The sequence below is a fragment of the Vicia villosa genome, unplaced genomic scaffold (assembly GCF_029867415.1).
Source record: "Vicia villosa cultivar HV-30 ecotype Madison, WI unplaced genomic scaffold, Vvil1.0 ctg.000874F_1_1, whole genome shotgun sequence".
NCBI lineage: Eukaryota > Viridiplantae > Streptophyta > Magnoliopsida > Fabales > Fabaceae > Vicia > Vicia villosa.
Window position 1 is genome coordinate 293,042 of NW_026705393.1, and position 17,385 is coordinate 310,426.

Sequence of the window (17,385 nt, forward strand, 5' to 3'; positions counted from 1 at the left end):
AACCTTCGAAATGAAGGAAGAAGAAACCATAGATGAAATGTTTTCTAGATTCACTATAATCGTCAATGAACTAAGATCACTGGGTAAAGCTTATACTACTCATGAAAGAATTAGAAAAATTTTGAGATGTCTCCAAAATTTTGGAGACCTATGGTAACAGCTATCTCACAAGCAAAAGATCTAAAGATTCTACAAGTTGAAGAACTTATAGGATCTCTTCGTGCTCATGAAGGCATCCTCAATGAAGATAAACCACAAAGAAAAGGAAAAATGGTAGCGCTTAAAACTTCTCAAAATTCTGCATCTCAAATCTCCACCTCACAAGGAACAAATGAAGAAGAGGTCGGATTCCTATCAGAAGATGAGAATGATCTGGCTTTAATCTCTAGAAGAATTCAACAAATGATACTAAAAAGAAATCAGAACAGAAGATCCTTTCAACCTAGGAAAGAATATCAGAAACCATAGATTGACAAAAGCAAGATTACATGCTATGGATGCAACAAACTCGGACACTTCAAAACAGAATGTCCACAAAAAACTCAAAGGAATTTCTCCTCTAAAAATAAATCTATGCTTGCACAATGGGATGACTCAGAAAACTCCAACTCTGAAGCTGAAGATGAGGAAGCTAACTTATGCCTGATGACCAACTCTGAATCTGAAGAGGTAAGTACACCAAACTTTTGTTATACTTGCGAAGAGATAGGAATTTTATTTGATAATCTATTAGAAGATTCAAATATCTGAACTCAGAAATGCTTATTCCAAAGAGAACAAATTCATACTCTTAAAACTGAAAAAGAAGATCTAATAAAATCCAACTTAAAACATTTAGAAACCATTAAGGAGTTACAGAAGGCATATTCATGTTTATCATTACATCAGAAAGTTATTAATGAAAAAATCAAACCTTCTAGCAATCAAGATAAAATTGAAAATCTTGAAAATCAAGTAGAAACTCTTACTAAATACATAAAATCATTTGTGAAATCTACTGAAACCTTTCAAAAAATAATGGGTTCTCAATCAGGAGTTTTTGATAAAGCTGGCTTAGGCTTTAAACAATCTGAAAATCAAATGATTTATGAGAATATTTTTCTTCTAAATAAAAGAAAAATTTCCTTTAAAAGAGAAAAACATTACCAAACCAAAAAGTTACTAACACATAATGCAGGAATGTTTTCTAACCCTCAAGAAAAAGCCTTGGTACTTGGACAGTGGTTGCTCAAGACATATGACTGGAGATAGGGAAAGCTTTATTTCCTTAAAGAATAAAGAAGGTGGAACTGTAACCTTTGGAAACAATGACAAATCAATAATCAAAGGTATTGGTTCCATAGGTAAAAAAGGTACTATCTTTAAAAACAATGTGCAATACGTGGAAGGATTAAAACACAACCTTCTTAGCATTAGTCAACTATGTGACGATGGCTATGAAGTTAGTTTCAATCAAAATTCATGTATTGTAAAAATCCCATCTTCTGACAAGATTCTATTTTTAGGAAAAAGACACAAAAATCTTTATACATTTTATTTAGATGATCTTTCATCTAAATCTTGCTTTTTATCCAAGGAAAAGGGTAAATGGCTATGGCACAGAAGATATGGTCATACAAGTATGAAAAATATTTCAACACTTTCAAAATTAGATCTTGTTAGAGGTCTTCCCAAACTAAATTTTGAAAAAGACTCAATCTGTGAAGCTTGCATTAAAGGCAAACAAGTCAAAAGTAGCTTTCATTCAAAAAATATTGTGTCAACACACAAACCTTTAGAATTTCTTCATATTGATTTGTTTGGCCCTGTAAAAACTTCAAGTCTGAGTGGGAAAAGATATGGGTTTGTCATTGTTGATGATTTTTCAAGATACACATGGGTACTTTTCTTAAAACATAAAGATGACTCTTTTGAAGCATTCAAAATCTTTTGCAAAAAAGTTCAAAATGAAAAAAATTCAAATATTATTGCTGTAAGAAGTGATCATGGAGGAGAATTTGAAAATATTTCCTTTAAAACATTTTTTTTGATGAAAATGGTATATCTCACAATTTCTCTTGTCCTAGAACACCTCAACAAAATGGCTTTGTAGAAATACAAAATAGAACTCTGCAAGAAATGGCTATAACTATGATTAATGAATCAAATGTTGAAAAAATATTTTTGGGCTGAAACTATCAACACTTCATGTTATGTTTTAAATCGAGTGACCATAAGAAAAATTTCAAAGAAAACTCCTTATGAACTATGGAAAAATAGAACTCCAAATATTTCATATTTTCATATCTTTGGATGCTATTGTTATATTCTTAACAACAAAGATTCTCTAGGAAAATTTGACTCAAAATCTGACAAAGGCATCTTTCTTCGTTATTCATCAACCTCAAAATGTTACCGAATTTACGATTTGAAAAATCAATGTGTAGAAGAAAGCATGCATGTTATATTTGATGAACTAAATGTTGCAGCCTTAGAAAAATCTCACGAGGATGAGGTAACTGGTCTAGAAGCAGTTCCCAACACTCAATCAACATACACGAGCAACACTATGAACATTACTCAAGAGGCTAAGAATAGCTCTGAACAACCTACAACAAATCCTCCAAAAGGATGGAAAAGTGTAACTGATCATCCTCATGAACGAATAATAGGAGACACCTCTGACCAGGTAAGAACTAGAAATTTCTTTAAAGATATCTCTAACAACATGGCAATGATATCTCAAGTAGAACCAAAAAATATCAATGAAACATTAAAAGATGAATCTTGGGTGGAAGCCATGACAGAAGAATTATCTCAGTTTGAGAAAAGCCAAGTTTGGAAACTAGTTCTTTACCCTCAAGATAAAACCATTATTGGTACAAGATGGGTATTCAGAAATAAACTTGATGAAAATGGAAAAGTAATTAGAAATAAAGGTAGACTTGTAGCTCAAGCTTACAATCAAAAAGAAGGTATAGATTATGATGAAACATATACACCCGTGGCCAGGTTAGAAGCTATTCGAATTCTCTTAGCATATGCTGCTCATAAAAATATCAAACTTTTTCAAATGGATGTGAAAAGTGCTTTTTTAAATGGCTTCTTAAACGAGGAAGTATATGTTCACCAACCACCTGGCTTTGAAAAACACTCTCATCCTAATCATGTCTTTAAACTAACAAAAGCATTATATGGTCTTAAACAAGCTCATAGAGCTTGGTATGACAGACTTAGTATTTTTCTCATTAAAAATGATTTTCTCAGAGGAAAAATTGATACAACTCTTTTCAAAAAATCACATAAAAATGACTTACTCATAGTTCAAGTATATGTTGATGACATAATTTTTGGTTCAACAAACGAAAAAATGTGTGATGATTTTTCAAAACTAATGCAAAGTGAATTTGAAATGAGTATGATGGGTGAACTCAACTTTTTTCTGGGTTTACAAATAAAACAACTCAAAAATGGGATTTTCATATGTCAAGAAAAATACATTAAAGATTTGTTAAAAAAATTTGGAATGAATGAAGCAAAAATTATGGTAACTCCTATGCATCCCTTTTCAAGCCTTGATAAAAATGAACAAGGACTATCTGTATCAGAGAAGGAATATCGAGGTATGATTGGTTCATTATTATATTTAACTGCCAGTAGGCCTGACATTGTCTTTTCAGTAGGTCTGTGTGCATGTTTTCAAACTGACCCTAAAGAATCACACTTAATTGCATTCAAACGCATCTTTCGATATCTCGTTGGTACCACTGACATTGATCTATGGTATGGAAAAGGAAATCACATCAATTTAATAGCTTACTGTGATGCTGATTATACTGGAGACAAAATAGAAAGAAAGAAGTACAAGTGGAGCATGTCAATTTCTAGGACAAACTCTTATTACATGGTCTTGCAGAAAGCAAAATACAATTGCTCTATCAACCACTGAAGCAGAATACGTGTCTGCTGCAAATTGCTGCTCACAAATTTTATGGATAAAAAATCGATTGGAAGATTACTCACTTCAGTACTCCAAGGTATCAATTTTTTGTGATAATACTAGTGCTATAAACTTGTAAAAAAATCCTATTCAACACTCAAGATCTAAACACATTGAAATCAAACATCATTTTATAGGAGATCACGTTCAAAAAGAAAACATAGAACTCATATTTGTGGATACAAATAATCAATTAGCAGATATTTTCACCAAACCATTAGTGGAAGATAGATTTAATTTTCTAAAATCAAAATTATCAATTATTAAAATACCTCAGCAAATCACTTATTCTCTTCGTATATTATTTATCATAAACAAAGTTAATTAAAATAAATAAATATATATAATAGAATAATAATAATAATAATAATAATAACAAAATTTTTATATATTAGAAAATAGTCAAAATAAAATCTCGGTTCTCAATATTTTCTTTTTCGTTTCTCTATACTTCTTCATCATTACAAAAATCTAGCCTCTCCCCTTACCAATCAAAACAGCCCCCTTTCTACCAACTCCCCATCACATCTTTGGGAAAAACCTTCTGCACAAACATCTGTTCCACTTCCCAATTTCCCCAATGATTTAACTTCCTCTTTTTAACTCTTCAAATGTCTTTCAAAATTACTACAACAATAGTTCCATTTGCTGATATTGTACCCACATTCTCTTCCAAAACTCAAAAAACCTTCTCCATGGAATGAACACCAACCAAGCGCCGCACCACCATCGCTCGTCAAAAATCAACCATGAAATCCAGTGATTCTCGTCCAAAACCCACCAATCCCACCCGTCGCTCATCACGACATGCAACCACATCTCATGAATCAACTCCGTGTGATCGAAATCCACAAAAATCTCAAAACCCTAACCCTCTTCCTTCCTCAACTCAAACCATCTTTGTTCATCAAAATACAAAACCATCCTCGTCACATATCTCAACTCAATCGAGCGAAGGAAACTCCCTAGTTTCTTCATCTTTTCAAGCCTATGATCATCCATCTGAATTCTCTAACAAAGAGTTCATCACCGATGATAATGTCCGTGCTCTTTACAATGATAAATGGAGTTCACTTCCAATCGTTGCCAGCAAATCTGGATAGCTACTCCATCTGGGGTTACGATCTGAACGACCTCATTACTGCCACCGGTTGGACAAACTTTCTCCAACTCTCTGATGTCTTCTACCCTAAACTAGTTAGAAATTTCTTTATTGCTATTGAAACCACCAATAGTGATACACAACTAACCTCATCTGTTAAGGGTTGTCAAATAACCCTAATCCCAGAACTTCTTTGCGACATTCTGCATGTCCCAAACAATGGTCGTCATCTCTTTAATGATGAATGGCTTACATCCTATGACTTGGGTATTGAATCCTATAGACTTTCCATCACTAAACACCAAAATGAAAAATTTGTGTCTGCTAACCTTGAATCCCTAAGCCACATAATCCATAATTTATGTGTTCATACTATCCTTCCAAAAAAAGGCAGCATGGAACGGGTAACAGATAGAGACCTACTTGTCATATATCACTTCTCAAACAAAGTCCCTCTCAATATCAGGTATTTGGTGCTCAACTATATCAAACACACAAGTCTTCGAGCCAGAAGCGCTCCCTATGGTATGCTCCTTACCAAAATCTTCAAACACTTTAATTTTCCTCCGGATGATGAAGACTCTTTTGATATCAACAAAATACTGAATGCTTCCGAACTAAGGCGAAAGAAAATTCCATCTCTCAAGCGTGCATCATCACCTAAACCGGAGACCAAGTCAAAACGCAGACGCCTAGTTAAGCAATATGCTCCATCTGAACCATTGACAACAGGTATCAATCCCTCCAACTCTCCAAATAGCCCAACTTCAAATAGTTCTATTCCACTGTCTGTGGCTCTTCTAAATAGCGTTGACCTAGAATCTCCACAAAAATCATTACCAGTTTCACTTCATAACTCGCAACCTATATCTCCAAACTCAAAAGAAATAGCTAAACCCTCTGGTCCTAATACCACACAGAGCATTGACATAACTACTACCTAACCAATCCTTGTGGAATCTTCACTACAAACTGATATCATCTCTTCTTCTCCTGTTACTCTTCAAACTGAACATCTATCAAATGTTGAAAATCTTTCAACTCTGGATACCTCTGACAATCACATGATAAACATATTTGCCTCTGAAAACTTTCTATCAAGTCCTCCTGCTGATCAAACTCACCAGCCCCACTCACCAATATCTCCACATACTCCTATTTCCAATCCAAACCTGGATGCACGGTTATCCTCTCTCATATCCATGCTTGAAGCTGAACTATTCACTCCACCTCCTTCCAATCAATTCACTTCAATTATCCCCCACGTTGTCACCTACACTTCATCTTCAATATCAACAAATCCTGTCACCACCACCTCACCATTTAACTCTCCAAAATCCTATAAAGAACCTTCTCCTCCAAGAATTCAACTCACTTCCTTAATCAAACGGATTCTGATGACCTTACTTCTCAGATAGAAGCTTTCTTCAACAACTCCATTCAACTACCTGAACAAATTGGTGTTACAGAAACATATGGTGTGGATTTTGTTCCACAATCTGATCCATATGCTTTCCAAGAAAACTCTCCAATTGTTTTCTCTCCAAGGGAAGAAGCAGACAACTCTTTCAATGTTCAGACCCTTCTTGCCCCAAAGTATGACTCATCACCCCCACGAAACACCACCCATAACTCCATCACTCTACCTTAGGATCCCATTGTATCTCTCACATCTTCCTTCTTTAACAACTTTCCCAGTATTGGAAATCGTCCTCCTACTTATCCTAGAGCTACAACCTTGTCTGATCCGGTTAACCATCATGAGGATATAACTCTTAGGTCAATCGCTGCTTTACAAAAGCAAGGCATGGCTTATAACAAATTCTGGGCTAATTACATAACTGAACATGCTTGCCCTCGACTTCCAGGAATGCCTGCTCTAGATATCTCTCAGATACAATTTCCTATTCTGCCACTATCCTCGAGGCAACATCTGATGATGAACTGTCTGCTCCTTAGTCTCGTCGTACTCTCTTCTTTGGGCCCCCTTCCTTTTTGCATGTTTGACAAAAGGGGGAGAACAAGCTTTGTCCAAATCTTTGTTTTGTTTATTTTACTTAGTATTATATCTAGTAGTAGTTCACTAGGATCTTTTTGTTTGTGCGCCAAAATATTGATGTCAATCAATTGATGTATTGATCCTCAAACATTTAAAAATCAATTACTGCTATCTAATTAATATGTTGTTCAAATGCTTTAAAATTCATTTACTATATATGAACTAACATTGAGGGTGAGCATTTGCCCTTTAAAAGTATGCATCTTTTCAGGGGGAGTTTCAAATTTGAAACTTATGCATCTTTTCAGGGGGAGTTTCAAATTTGAAACTCCCCCTGAAAAGATGCATACTTTTAAAGGGCAAATGCTCACCCTCAATGTTAGTTCATATATAGTAAATGAATTTTAAAGCATTTGAACAACATATTAATTAGATAGCAGTAATTGATTTTTAAATGTTTGAGGATCAATACATCAATTGATTGACATCAATATTTTGGCGCACAAACAAAAAGATCCTAGTGAACTACTGCAAGATATATTACTAAGTAAAATAAACAAAACAAAGCTTTGGACTAAGCTTTTTCTCCCCCTTTTGTTAAACATGCAAAAAGGAACAAGGGCCAAAAGAAGAGAGTACTACGAGCCTAAGGAGCAGTAAGTTCATCATCAGATGTTGCCTTAGAGGATAGTGGCAGAATAGGAAATTGTATCAGAGAGATATCTAGAGCAGGCATTCCTGGAATCCGAGGGCAAGCATGTTCAGTTATGTAATTAGCCCAGAACTTGTTATATGTCATGCCTTTCTTTTGTAAAGCAACGATTGTCCTAAGAGTAATATCCCCATGAGGGTTAATCAGATCAGACGAGGTTGTAGCTCTAGGATAAGTAGGTGGACGATTTCCAATACTGGGAAAGTTATTAAAGAATGAAGATGTGAGAGATACAATGGGATCCTGAGGTAGGGTGATGGAGTTATGGGTGGTGTTTCGTGGGGGTGATGAGTCATACTTTGGGGCAAAAGGGGTTTGAACATTGAAAGAGTTGGCTTCTTCTTCCCTTGGAGAGGAAAAAATAAGAGAGTTTACTTGGAAGTCATATGGATCAGAGTGTGGACCAGAAGCCACGCCATATGTTTCTGTAACACCAATTTGATCATGTAGTTGATTGGAATTGTTGAAGAAGGCTTCTATCTGAGAGGTAAGGTCATCAGACTCCGTTTGATTAATGGAAGTTAGGTGAATTCTTGAAGGAGTATGTTCTTTATAAGATTTTGGAGAGTTCAATGGTGAGGTGATGGTGATAGGATTTGTTAATATTGAAGGTGAAGTGTGGGTGACAACATGGGGGATAATTGTGGTGAGCTGATTAGAAGGAGGTGTAGTGAATAGTTCAGCTTCAAGCATGGATACGAGAGGATAACTGAGCATCAGGGTTTGGATTGGAAGTAGGAGTATGTGGAGACATTGGTGCGTGGGGCTGGTGATTTTGATCAGCAGGAAGACTTGATAGAAAGTTTTCAGTGGAAAATATGTTTATCATGTCATTGTCAGAGGTATCCAGAGTTGAAAGATTTTCAACATTTGAGAGATGTTCAGTTTGAAAAGCAACTGGAGTAAGAGAGGTGACAACAATTTGTGGTGAAGATTCAACAAGGATTGGTGAGGTAGTAGTTAGGTCAATGCTTTGTGTAGTATCAAGACCAGAGGGTTTAGCTATTGCTTTTGAGTTTGGAGAGATAGGTTGCGAGTTATGAAGTGAATTTGGTGATGATTGTTGATGCTCTGTCTGTTCTGTATTATTGTCTAATGTTTGGCTAAAATATATAATAGCAGCAAAAGATTTGATTGTGAATCTTGTAAATATAAAAAGAACAAAATAGGTACAAGCAAGATGTTATATGGAATGTCATTACATCAACTCATGACACTGCGCCTGCAGAACTGGAAGGAAGATTCAGTTTGTACTCAACAGATACAGGATATTCGCAAAATATTTTGTAATCCTATGTGGTACAAATTTAAAGGTCAAAAGAATATTTGAAGAATCAGACCAGAAGATTGAAGATTCAAGAAGAATCAGATCAGAAGATTGAAGATTCAGCAGTTTCTAATTTAGGAGATAAATTAGGAAACTCATGACTAAAAGACCTTATATGTAGCAGAATATTTCTGCATATTTGTAACAGCAAAAAGTATTGCGATTTGTAAGCCCAAGTCCAATTGGGATCAGGTTATAAATAGGAATCTTTGTAACCTAGTTTTATATAGAAAACCTTGTTTAGAAATGATGTAGTCATTAGGGTTTCTATAGGTAGACCACCCAGGTTGTGGGATGGCTTCCATGTCCTTCTCGAAACCTGTAGGTAAGAGAAGTGATTGTCCTCACTCGAAACTTGTAGGTAAGAGTTGAGTATTGTATTCTTGATCGAAGCTGTGAAGCGAGATCAAGTTATTGTTCATTGTTAATTGTATAAATAGTTGTTGCAGGGTTGTAACAGTTAGGTATCACTAGGGAGTGAGTAGAGGTTCTCTTCTCTTGGATGGAGTTCTGAGATAAATGTTGCATTGGGTAGTGACTAGGTAAACTAGAGGTTGTTTACATAAAATAGTACTATTGATAGTGAAATCTTCTTCCTGGCTTGGTATCCCCCAGAGTAGCTAGTTAGACCGAACTGGGTTAACAATTAACTGTGTTATTTATCTTCTGCATTGTTTGTTCAGTTATGAATGTTATAACATCGTTTATAACATTAGGTTCAGAAGTGTTAGCTATTCCTGAACAGAACCATATAAATGTTTCAATCATGTTATGTTTACTGAACATATGTGATCCCAGATCTCATTGACTCCTGGTTAGGAGTAATTAATAAATGAGGGATCTTTATATTCTGCCTCTGCTACATTAATAACAGATCAGATGTCTTGACATCGTGAATGACATCTGAGTCTGTCATACTAGAATTTCAATGATTTTTGACTATTTTGTGGAGATTCTAGGTCAACACTATTTGGGAGAGCCACAGACAGTGGAATAAGACTATTTGTAGTTGGGCTATTTGGAGAGTTGGAGGGATTGATACCTGTTGTTAATGGTTCAGATGGAGCATATTGCTTAACTAGGCGTCTGCGTTTTGACTTGGTCTCCGGTTAAGGTGATGATGCACGCTTGAGAGATGGAATTTTCATTCGCCTTAATTTTGAAGCACTCAGTATTTTGTTGATTTCAAAAGAGTCTTCATCATCTAGAGGAATATTGAAGTGTTTGAAGATTTTGGTAAGGAGCATGCCATAGGGAGCACTTATGGCTCGAAGACTTGTGTGTTTGATATAGTTGAGCACCAAATACTCGATATTGAGAGGGATTTTGTTTGAGAAGTGATATATGACAAGTAGGTCTTTATCTGTTACTTGTTCCATGCTGCCTTTTCTTGGAAGGACAGTATGAACACATAAGTTATGGATTATGTGGCTTAGGGATTCAAGGTTGGCAGACGCAAATTTTTTCTTTTGGTGTTTAGTGATGGAAAGTCTGTAGGATTCAATGTCCAAGTCATAGGATGCAGGCCATTCATCATTAAAGAGATGAAGACCATTGTTTGGGACATGCAGAATGTAGCAAAGAAGTTCTGAGGTTAGGGTTATTGGATGACCCTTAACAGATGAGGTTAGTTGTGTATTTCTGAGGTTAGGGTTATTGGATGACCCTTAACAGATGAGGTTAGTTGTGTATCACTATCAGTGGTTTCAATAGCAACAAAGAAATTTTTGACTAGCTTAGGGTAGAAGACATCAGAGAGTTGGAGAAAGTTTGTCCAACCTGTGGCAGCAGCGAGGTCGTTCAGATCGTAACCCCAGATGGAGTAGCTATCCAGATTAACAAATTTGCCGGCAACGATAGGGAGTAAACGCCATTTAGCTATCCAGGTAAATCACTCTGTTTTTAGAAACTACCTCCAGTCCACCCCTTACAAAGTGATTTACCTCAACTGAGGATTTAATCCACTAATCAACCTTGATTACAATGGTATTCCACTTAAACAACTTCTAAGTCTTCTAGAGTATACAAATCACAACTTCTAAATAAGCTATAATCACCAAGTGATTTTTCTCTCAAGATTAAGTTCTAACACTCATTAAGATATTACAAGATTTGTGAGGTTGAAGATGAAGATTCTTTGCTTTTTGTGTGATAGCATTGTGAACCAATTTGGCAGCGTAAGTTCTCTCTCAACGTGTGTAACGTTTTCAACAAACAGAATTTCTCTTTTATATGGCAGTGAGAAATGTGACCATTGAACAACATTAAATGATTTACGTGAATAGTACACTATTGCATTTAATGTTTCACTCTTTTGTCAACTACCTTGAGCCTTGTTTCAACTGCTCTTGCTGACTTTGCCTTTTATAGCTTCTAACGTTCCTTTGGTTAGTCAGACAGATTTGACGTTGTAGCTTTTTCATCTTGTACTTGCTTTTGGACTCAAACTATTATAATGACGTTTGAATATCAGAGTCTTCAGCGTTGGTGCAGATGTAACTTCAGTCATCAGACTTTGGAAGTTCTTTGTAGAGTGATACCATCAGATCTTCACAGCCTTGCTTCTGATTTCCATCTTTTGATGCCTTCTAGATCATGTTCTGATTTCCACAATGTCGCACGCTCGCGAAAAATGAACAGAGTCGCCACCAATATATTTATCCCATAAGGGAAAGGAATATCAGGAAACCTAACAAAGGAAGGAACAGGGTCTTGCGACCAGAGAATCAAGGTACGGGAGTCGGTTACGTAAGGGGAAGGTGCTAGCACCCCTCACGCCCATCGTACTCGATGGTATCCACCTATGTTTGTTTCTATCTAATGGGTGTGTACTATGTCTATGTCTAAATGCGAATGAATGCAGAATGTATGGAAAAGAAAGAATTGTACTCGCACGGGCCCTACCCCGCTGCCTACGTATCCTTTTCAGGAATCAGAGTTACCGTAGCTCGGCTCACGATTTTCTGTTTGTTTTTGTGTTTTTTAGTTGGGCGGCGTTAACGCTCGCGCTCTTGCATAAGGGATCGCCTAGGATGCAACGGAGCGGAGATAACTTGCCCTTAAGAAAAGAAAAAAAGAGATTGGTTTGTATCTTTTAGGGTAATTCCATGATGACGAGAACCCACTACAAGGTCTCGCATCACTTCCTTACTTTGTGTTAAATCTAACCATTTATTAGTGTTTTAAGTGTTTTTGGTTGGTGTTTTTTAAGGGGATTTAATTTGTGACTTAGATCATACCAAAAAGAGTTCTGTTTTGCATATTTAGAGAACGCACATCGAGGCCTACGCCACAATCGTTTCTCTAAATAACGGTTAAGAAATACACCGAGGCTTCACACCTCAATCATTTCTTCTCCGCTAAGTAAAGGAAATACAAAAAGGAGTTTTTTTGTGAATATTTAGAGAATGCACATCGAGGCCTACACCACGATCGTTTCTCTAAACAACGGTTAAGAAATACATCGAAGCTTCACACTTCAATCATTTCTTCTCCGCTAAGTAGGAAAAAACATACATCGAGGCCTACGCCTCAATCATTTCCTTCCTACCATGAAATATAGTAACGGTATGATCTTCATCGATTTTTATTAAGTATTTTAAAAGTTGAAAAGAAAAAGAAATGAAAATAGGGGAACTAATTCTATGTTCTAATCTAAGTGTTGTCTAATTCCTACTTATGTACAAAAGGAGTCTAAAATGGTACTAACGAAATAGGCCTAAAATACAAGCAATAAAATCACACAAGCATCGTACAAAAATATCATGGAAGTAGCAAAAACAATTCAAGCATTAATGCGAAATGAAACTCTAAAACTACTATTTTTATGGTTTTTTATAAAAGAACTCAAATGTCAAAATTACCCTAAAAGATCTACTATTTTTATGAGCCTTTTTTAATGTCAAAGATTACCTAAAAAAACTGACAAACTATTAAAGGTTTTATCATGTTTTTATTATCTAAAATGTAGAATTAAAACTAGAAAAAACTAATTCCTATTAAGAACTAAAATGGCAACTGGGGGTGTAAATCGAACTGTGTGGGTGAGGTTAGAAACAGGCGTAGGGCCCATGGTGATGTTGGCCCGTCTGTATTGTTTTTGTTTTCAGAATTTTGTTCAACAATGGTGATGGGCCCAACAGGGGGTGAAAATAACGATCAGGCCCAAGAGATATCTAAATCTTTGTTTTTTTTTGTCCAGCCAAAAATGGTGGTGTGTGGGCCCCCAGGGAGTGATGAACAGCGTTTTGTTTGGCCCATAGCACTTGATCCAATTAATTCAGATTTCGTATTCAGATTTTTGTTAATTGCCAATCAAATTCATTAATCCAGTTAGTCCATCAATTAATCTCAATTATATCTAATTAACACCAAACTTTATACTAACTAAATATTCAAATCATATGCTAATTAATTAACACATTAAATTGGAAAAACAAAAAGGGATTAGGGTTACGTGTGTGTGACGATTGGGATTCTTGAGCTCTCTTCTCCCTCAGTCACGAACAAACGGCGACGTACATCATCTCCTTCTCCGGCGATCGGCGCGGCGGCGACTTGTCACCTCTTTCCAATCGGAGCTTCATTCCGTCATTGTAAACCAAACAGACAATCGACCTTCGTCTCTCCGGTTCACTCTCTCTTTCCTCACCGATCTACTTTCTCTACTCGTCTCTCAGTGATCTTCTTAGATCGCTAATTTCTTCTTTTCCTGCTTAACATCCCGAATAAACTTCTCTTTCTTATTCCCAATTTCCTCTGAGAAACGTTATTTTGATGTTGTTGCTTGATACAGGTGAAGATGTGATGTCGTTGCGTTTGAATAATGAACGAAGATGATGATGTTGAATAGTTGTTATTGCGCAGATGGAGATGAAAAGGAAGGAGATGCTGAAATTGAAGAGAAATCGAGAAAGTGAAGAGTGTATGAACGGAAGAAGCGAAGTCCTGAATCGGTGATTGGTGATGATTTCTAAACGATTGAGTTTGTGATTTCCTCTTCTATGTTTTCTGCAGAATTTTGTGGTGAATCCACTGGAGGAATCTTGATATGGAAGAATTGAAGATGTGATTACGGATTGAAGGTTGAAGATTATCGAGGTTCAGAGGAGTTTGAAGGTTTGAGACGGAGAGAAGAGGATTCCAGGGTGAGTTTCCAATTTTTCTGTTACGTTCTCTTTCTCTGATATTCTGTTACAAATCTTTCTTCTTTTTCTGTTGGTGAATATGGATGATGAAGAAGATTGATGAAGTGAGGATTATGGTGATTTTGTGATGAAGATTGAAGAAGCGATGAAGATGATGAAGGTGCCAAATGGTGAAGTGAAGACTCCAGGGACTCTATGGTGAATTGAAGAGATGAAGATGGGAGAGAGGTTCTGAGATCGTGAAAATGGTGGTGAGGAAGTGGTGAGTCCAGAAGTGGAGAAGTGAATGGTGAAGAAAGCTTTGAAGAGAGAGTTCAAGATTGAGAGAGTGAAGGAAGAGGGAAAGTATATATAGAGCTGAAGAAGCTTCTGACTGAGGATTTTATAGAAGTTAAAGGTTAGTTTTTTACTTCTCTTATCTTTCTGTTATGAACTGTTAGGAAAGCTAGGTTGTTAGAAGTTAGTTACAATGTTATGAATAGGTTTTGATTCTGTTAGAACAGTTAGGAAAAAATGAAGGTTAGGAGTGTGGCTAGTAAGTTATGGATCAGTGAGAAATTCTGTTTTCGCTGTTTGTAAATGGTTTTTATTTTGAATGGGAAATATGAGGTTAATATGTATATATGGCAGCAGGTTAATTTGTGTTTATGCAGCTGGTTTTGTTGGTTTTATATGGTGCAGGGACTGTTCTTTGGCTTTATGAATAACATGGGAAGGACTTTGGGATGAATAACTCAAGATGGAGTCATGGAGATCTTTATAGTAAAGCAAAAGGCGAAGTCAGGGTGAAGTTGAATGAAGACATAGAAAACTAGAGGGAATAGGTTCTCCTGTAGATTTTTGTATTATTTTTGTAATGGAGTTTGAATGATAATGGACCTAGCTTTTTATACAAATTTGGTTTTGATAGACTTTGGTAGTAAGTGTAATGGTTTTTTTTGGATTTTGTAATGAACGTGTAATCTTGCGGAAATTTGAAATGTATATTTGAGATTTTGGTTGATGATAATGGATGAACCCAAGATGAATGTTTTAAACTTTAAGTACCTTGTCTTCCGAATGAACCATACGCACACCTTCACCGACTTGTATTGTTGAATTGATTCTTGAAAACTTTGAATGGATTTGCATTAACAACCTTGAATCATGCTTCTTTCCTATTTAGGAATATTGAATTCATAGTACTTTCCAAATTAAATCTTCCATTCCTTTTCCCAACTTGGATCTCTAGCACCAATGACTCATGAAATGGGTAGATCTTGGATTAATGGTAAATAATTGCAATAACATTATGAAGAACTTGAATTTTGCAACTTTCATCAATAATCCCATGCAACTACTTAAGAACCTTAATCGTCTTTGAACTCAAATCCACTCCATATATCAATGAGCAGTTCCAATCAACCTGATCTTTAATGAACCCTTTAATTCAATGCTAACCAATTCAAACCAAACTTGCGTATCACGCAACCAATGCACAAATGACTCTCTGAGTACAATGCGATCTTCAAGTTCATCCTTTTGCACCATGGTTTATCAATGATCTCAAAACCTAATTCGACGATCCTTAGTTAGAAGCTTCCTCAAGCCCAGACACAACAGGTGAAAACTTTACCTTTGGTCAACCATAGGGAAATAAACCCTGATCCCCCACTTTACCGCTGGAAACATCAGAAGGATAAGACTTTAGTTGCCATGAACGCCTCAAACTTAATATGAAGCTCTAGGATTTCAAAATCCTTGATCCCAATGCCAAGTTATTGATTAATGAATGCATGAGTTATGTAAATGACCTAATGGGAGGTATGTACATGAGACTATGAAATGCATGAGCCTAAGCCAGATAAAATTGAAAGGGTAGGACAAATTTGGGGTATGACAGCTGCCCCTATTTAATCGTCTTATACTCGAAAGTGAGATTGGCGCTAGCCTTTCGAACATTCGAGGTAGAAGAAGATTAAATATCAGAGTACCAGAAATTTGTCTTAAAGAGAAGATGGTGTAAGTGTTATTCTTATTTTTTTGTTTTGATATCTGCTGGGGAAAGAGATTTCTTTGGTTTTTCTGGTGGGAGAATTTACAATGAGTAATGGATTTGAATGGTGGTAGCTTGTAACGTAGCCTAGGTGCCAATACAGGGTTTTCAAAGAGAATGGTTATATGAAACAATGACTGAAAAGAAAAGATCTCGTAGCGATCTATGACTCAACATCGGGACTGAAAGGAATAAGATCTCGTGGCAATCTATGACTCAACATCGAAAGAAGATCTCGTGACGATCAACTCGTCAACAGAAGAAAAGGGAATAAGATCTCGTGGCGATCTTATGACTCAACATCGAAAGAAAATCTCGTGCGATTTTCCACACTTTGGAAAGGAATAAGATCTCGTGGCGATCTATGACTCAACATCGAAAGAAGATCTCGTGGCGATCAACTCGTCAATAGAAGAAAAGGGAATAAGATCTCGTGGCGATCTTATGACTCACCATCGAAAGAAAATCTCGTGCGATTTTCCACACTTTGGAAAGGAATAAGATCTCGTGGCGATCTATGACTCAACATCGAAAGAAGACCTCGTGGCGATCAACTCGTCAACAGAAGAAAAGGGAATAAGATCTCGTGGCGATCTTATGACTCAACATCGAAAGAAAATCTCGTGCGATTTTCCACACTTTGGAAAGGAATAAGATCTCGTGGCGATCTATGACTCAACATCGAAAGAAGACCTCGTGGCGATCAACTCGTCAACAGAAGAAAAGGGAATAAGATCTCGTGGCGATCTTATGACTCAACATCGAAAGAAAATCTCGTGCGATTTTCCACACTTTGGAAAGGAATAAGATCTCGTGGCGATCTATGACTCAACATCGAAAGAAGACCTTGTGGCGATCAACTCGTCAACAGAAGAAAAGGGAATAAGATCTCGTGGCGATCTTATGACTCAACATCGAAAGAAAATCTCGTGCGATTTTCCACACTTTGGAAAGGAATAAGATCTCGTGGCGATCTATGACTCAACATCGAAATAAGACCTCGTGGCGATCAACTCGTCAACAGAAGAAAAGGGAATAAGATCTCGTGGCGATCTTATGACTCAACATCGAAAGAAAATCTCGT